A 6,000-nucleotide genomic window follows, 5' to 3' on the forward strand; every position below is an offset into this window, starting at 1 on the left:
TACACATCATTTACTAACTAATTAACTTATATAAACTAATAAATCTTATATTGTTATATGAACATTTTCCAATCTTGTAGTTTATTTCAAAATATTTGTCACTTTAGAAAAAAAAAGTATTAAACGAACATGTCCAACTAAATACTTAATTAAGCCTTTAATTACATTTCAACTCTTGGTATAATGGTTGTTAAGGTACTTATTTTATTGTTATAACTTGCATAATTAATATTTTTTTGTATACTTTTTAAAGACAAATATGAAATGAAAATGTAGGAAATTTTGTGGATTAAATTTGGTTCCAAATAAACCACAAATATCTACCTTTTGTGAACACACATGATATGCAAACAAGTACTAGGGCCAAATCAATCTCTATCATCAGTCACGGACTCATAAAAATGGTAAATTGTTAAGGAAATGGTCAATTAAGATTTTTGGCTGTTGCTACTTGCTCCCTTGTCTTATTTCTTGGATGTTCATTCACAATGAAATTTTTGTACTCTCCACGCACTAAAATGTATGAGAAAACTCGTGAGATAAAAAAATAATTTAATATATATATGATATTATATTAGTTTAGTCTCTACTCTCTCCCTTTAGATCGGGTGCTCTCATGGTATCACAGGACTGAATCCTCTAAAGCAGAGAACATTTCGCACCAACAGGATCATCCAATAAAGATAATTTTTTTTTCCTTATTAACGCACATAACATAACTCGACTCTATGAAAGCAAAAAAACTTTACAGTCTGGATCAGTATACTATCTCTATACATCATTTGGTACTCCCAGAGTATAACCAACTCCTATAAGCCTAGTACATCTTGAAAAACTGAAAATTATCCTCAAATAATATGTTTAACATAATTATTATATAAATTATTTATTTAATATTAAAATTAACTTGGTAATAAAATTCATAAACTACCTATGGATTATATTTACTCAATGGTTCTACCAGTCTCATCCAATTTATTATCTATAACACATTTAAAAATATATCATATTGTTCAGGTTGCAGTTCCCTCTTCTTTCCATGATGAATGCCTAATTCCTAATTTCTTTCATCATTCCTAATTTCTTCATATCTTGGTTGCTTTTCCTTGTTATTGAACCTATTCCTTGCTGGAGGTTCAAGAGAATTGGAAAATTCCAACTCTTTTTCATTTTGTAGTTTGTGTCGCGGTGCTCTTTGGACGACTCATTCTTTTCTACAACACTATAGCTATAACATTCTTTCAAACATATCAATAATCACAAAATTTTTCATTTAATTTCAACTTTCATAATGTTATTGTAAAAATACCAAGGATTCAAATAATTTTCACTAAAAACTTTTCTATAAGCATTTTATCAAACATTCTATGGGCATTCCTAAAAATGAATTTAATGAGTAAATAAAACCTAACTAACCATTCAAAATTATCAACATCCTTCAAATATCATTCACCACACACTGTAATATCAAAATTTACCATGAATTTTGGATAATCATTATAAACCCTAAAACCCCCAAACTACCAAAAAATGTAATCAAAATCAATAAATAATAGTTAAAAAAAAAGGAATTAAAGCATAGAGTAGAAGTAAGAACACTTACATGGCACAGTTTAAGCAAGAAATTGTGAATTTGAGAGAGATCAAACTTAAGATTTAGCAATGGGCAGAGAGAAAAAAAAAATCGCACTTTAGGATTTAGAAAACACAAAGGGCTTTTGAATTTCGAAAAAATGGCTCCTTTGTGTGTTTTTAAAAAGATTGTCACTGAAACTCGCTTGAGCGAGTTATTCTCGCTCGAGCGAGGCTGACATGGCATGCATATAAGTGATATCTTGTCTAAGCAAGACTTGTCTCACTTGGGCAAGATTGCTCTAGAGAAAACCCGGTTTTAAACACTTAACTCGCCAAAGCGAACTATAACTCACCTAAGCGAGTTTCCCTGCACAAAAAATTAAAATTAAAATAAATAAATAAAAAATAAATGAATAAAAGTTATAATAGTTGCCTCCTAGTTAGCATTTTGTTTAATGTCATATAACTTGATGATTCTTTTTTTTTTTTTTTATCAAGGTGGTTGAACTCTTTGTTGTAACAATTTCCTGGTTGAAACTTTAGTTCTTCTAGAGTATGGGCTTTCAAGTTAAATAGTTTCATGAGTCCTTATTTATTTGATAACCCATAAACTTGACCATTTTGTCTTCAACCTTCTTGGTTGAAATTTTAGCTTAGCACTTCTAAACATTATTGGTTGACCGAGTCTAAATTCATCCTCCACTATAATTGCATCCTGCTAAACTTTGTCTTCCTCTTTTGTACCTGATGTAGATGACTCTTTATTATTGGGTTGCTTTTTCTATATATTCTGGTACAAGCTCTTTCTTCTTTTCATTTGCTTTTGAGTTACAATGATGTATAACTTTCTCTAATACATTTGAAAGGTCCAACTGCTCTTTGGTTTCAGGAAAGACTTTCTTTGATGCATCTATCTGTAAGCAATCTTTTCGTCCATTAGAATGTTTCAAACCATCAGAAACATTAAAAGTTAACTTATCATCTTGAGTTCTCACTTTAAGCTTTTCCTCATCAACATCAATAATAATTCTAGTAGTTTTCATGAAAGGTCTGTCAAATATCAGAGGAGCCTCTTTGTCTTCTTCTACGTCCATCACAACAAAATCCACAAGAAATATGAATTTATCCAACTTTACAAGAACATCTTCAAACACAACATATAGATACTTGATTTGTCTATTAGCTAACTGTAGTGGTTTAATCTCCAAATCACTTATTTTCTTCAGCATAGCCAAAGACATTAAATTTATACTTGCCCTCAGAGAAAGCACCTATAGCTACTGGAATAGTAAAACTTTCTAGGTCTTTGGATTTTAGAGGCAAGTTTTTCTGAATACTAACACTGCAATTAGCCTCCAACTCTATATTCTTTTCATCAAATAAGCTTATCTATTTTGTTAGCAACTCCTTCATAAATTTTTGATAAGTTGGATTTTCTCCAAAGCCTCTGAAAAAGGAATATTAAAATGCAAATTATCAAAAAATTGTTTAATTTTAGCAAATTTCCCCTCTTTATCTTTGTTTGAAGAAGCATGAGGATATGGTAAATCTCTTAAGAGAACATCCCTCTCTTTGTTTTCACTTTTTTTCTTTTTATTTATTTTTTTCTTTTTCCTCCTCAATCTTATTCTTCTCTTCTTCAATCTTACTTTTCTCATCCTCAGTCTCATCTTTTCTTACTTCCTCAACAACTAAATTATACCACTCCCTTTTCCTAATACTGTACCACTTTTAGTGGTAATTACAGTGCAATGTTCCTTGGGTTGTGATCCTGCCTGTTGACCAAAACGTTGGAACCTGCCTCGTCAAAGGATTGACTCGTGCACCGCTTCGAACCTCCGTCCTTCTTCAAGATCCACCTCAAGAACCTGCAAAAGAACAGAGCGGCGCCGCTGCGACCGATCGCACTCCAACGCCCAAGTCAGTGACCGAACCACCGAATACTAAGAGCAAGAACACTCAAGAAAATCTCAAGGAACCGTGCAATGTTCTCTCTCACAGTAAGCTCTAGAACTCGCAAGCGTAAAGAGTACAATCTGAACGTGCGCGTACCTCAGAAAGTTCGTTGAGAACTCTTATATACCTGGTTACTTTCTCTCTCCTGGCAGTTACAGACCTGGACACGTGGCTCGCATCCAGTCGTACACGTGCCATCATCTGGAGCCTCCTTGACTTGGGCGCTGCTTCTGACTCTCTTTTTGGCTAAGTTATTTATGCATGGCACTGCCCAGTGCATAGCTAACTTGGGAGTGCGATATCTGCTGGAACTGGCGAGTTAGGGTGCCTTCGTACACCTTCCCTGTGGTCTCGCCGGCCGCCTTCATAATCTGCTTCACCTTCATCTCCGGCGATGTGCTTGCTCTGGCGATCTCCAATCGCTTTGTCGCATGAGTTTACATCTGGCGACTTTACCTTCTACTGGGCGATCGCCTGGTATGCTGAAGATCGGAACACGCCAACTTAACAACTGGCGACTTCACGAGCCCCCCGACTTCCTCCTCTTCTGCCAACCTGGCGCCTTGTCAACACGCCTATACTGTAGCTTGGTGCCACGTCATCACTTCCGACTACCAGGACGGTACACAAGCCCCCCAGTCTTAAGCGAAGACTTGTCCAGCGAAAAGACTGAAAGAGTCACGTCAACACCGACCTACGTGGCACTGACGCAGAATTCCAAGCGGTTGTACCTTCTGCTTCTCTGACGCTCCACCAAACCCCTCACCCATCGCTCGACACGTGGCTTCATCAACGGTTACCTTCAGTTACCGTTTGCGCTTCCCAAACCTATTTCGAAAAACCCTTAAACCCATTTTCACTCCACACTGTTCCATCACTTTCCTTCGTATTCACAAACGCTCTAACCTTCTTCTGCGAAAAAGCTCTCGACGTTCTTCAACTCTCTGAATCACCAACATTCTTCATCGCCTTTCTGATCATAAAAAGGTACTTCCTTTCCTTCTTCTGCTGGTTTTTCCTGCATTTTAATCGATTCGCATCATCCTGTAACTGTCTGGTGCATACGTTGTGGGTTGCTTTTTCCATTTCTCCTTCTACGTAACTTAGGGCTTCGTCAATCGTCGCAACGAACCTACGTTCGTTCGTTTTTCACCTTTCTTCCATGATCGAGTCAGCCTCTGTGACCCCTGACCATTTTTCCTTTTCTTCTTCCTTTGCAGCTGCAACAATGGCTCGCACAAAGATCACCCCGAATCCTCCTCCTTCATCACGAAACCCCTCTTCACAAGCACACGACCCACCGCGAGTACGTGGCGCTTCATCTTCCCAGGCTGAGAGGCCTGCACCTTCCCGCCCCAATCTGGCCCAGGCTACCCCGCCTGTCACCGGAGGAGCTTCCGTCCCCCCACCAGACTTCAAGAAACTATATCCCTGGGCCAACTCGACCCTGTTGGGGGAAACATCTTCCGTGAACACTGCTGGGGCAGTTTTGCGATTGACTAAGGGGGATGTACCTCACCAATCATTCCACAAGGAGCACGACGAGAGGATGACAGTGCTACCTTGCCCCCCTGGTCTGCCAGTTTGCGCTGACGACAAGGCAAACCACGGCGGAGCCTTCTGTTTCGTCTACACAACCCTATTCAAGAAGGTGAAACTCAGGTTTCCCTTTACACGTTTTGAGAGGGAGCTCCTTACCGAGCTCAACATTGCCGCCACCCAGCTCCACCCCAACAGCTGGGCGTTTGTGCGAGCATTCCAAGTGATGTGCGATCATCTGGGGTTGCCCGCATCCGTAGATGTATTTTTGTTTCTCTTTGAAGCCAAGCACCCAGGAGACCGCCTATGGGTAAGCTTGAATGGGATTGCTGGGAGATCAATCCTCTCCATCTTCCAGCAATCCTATAAAGACTGGAAGGGAAAGTTCGTCCAAGTGCGCCCCAACGACAAGGACGCTTCCCTACTCGACGACTTCCCCTTGTACTGGGTAAACAAGGGGAGCAAAGAGTCCAAGAGCTGCTTCAGGAGACCTAGAAGTCCTGATAGCATGGGTGCATTGGACAGGGATCTCTGCTTCTTTTGGAAGAGCGTGGCGGATGCCAACATCACCTTCCTCACCACCACCCTGATCTGCTTCGAATTCTTCGAGGACCAACTCGAAATTCGAATAGGTTAGAACATTCAAGCTTCTTGTTTTAATACTTGCTTCTGTTAACTGTTTCTGGGCGTCTTGTGCGTTGTGCGCAAGACTTTGGTTTTATTTTTCTGCACCCTTCATCTGTTTTGCTGTTGCATACCGCCTTATGCATTTATCTTCTCTCTGAACTAACCCATGCATTTTTGCTCTTATGCAGATAACATGTTGGGCCAGGACAAGCTTGCTGAATTAAGGACGCTCGCCCGACTCCATGGGTTGGCAACGGGCTCTCAAACAGTGCCAAATTCCGTGGTGGAGATCGCCGCCACACA

This window comes from Phaseolus vulgaris, chromosome 11, assembly GCF_051622355.1.
Source record: "Phaseolus vulgaris cultivar YP4 chromosome 11, ASM5162235v1, whole genome shotgun sequence".
NCBI classification, from domain to species: domain Eukaryota; kingdom Viridiplantae; phylum Streptophyta; class Magnoliopsida; order Fabales; family Fabaceae; genus Phaseolus; species Phaseolus vulgaris.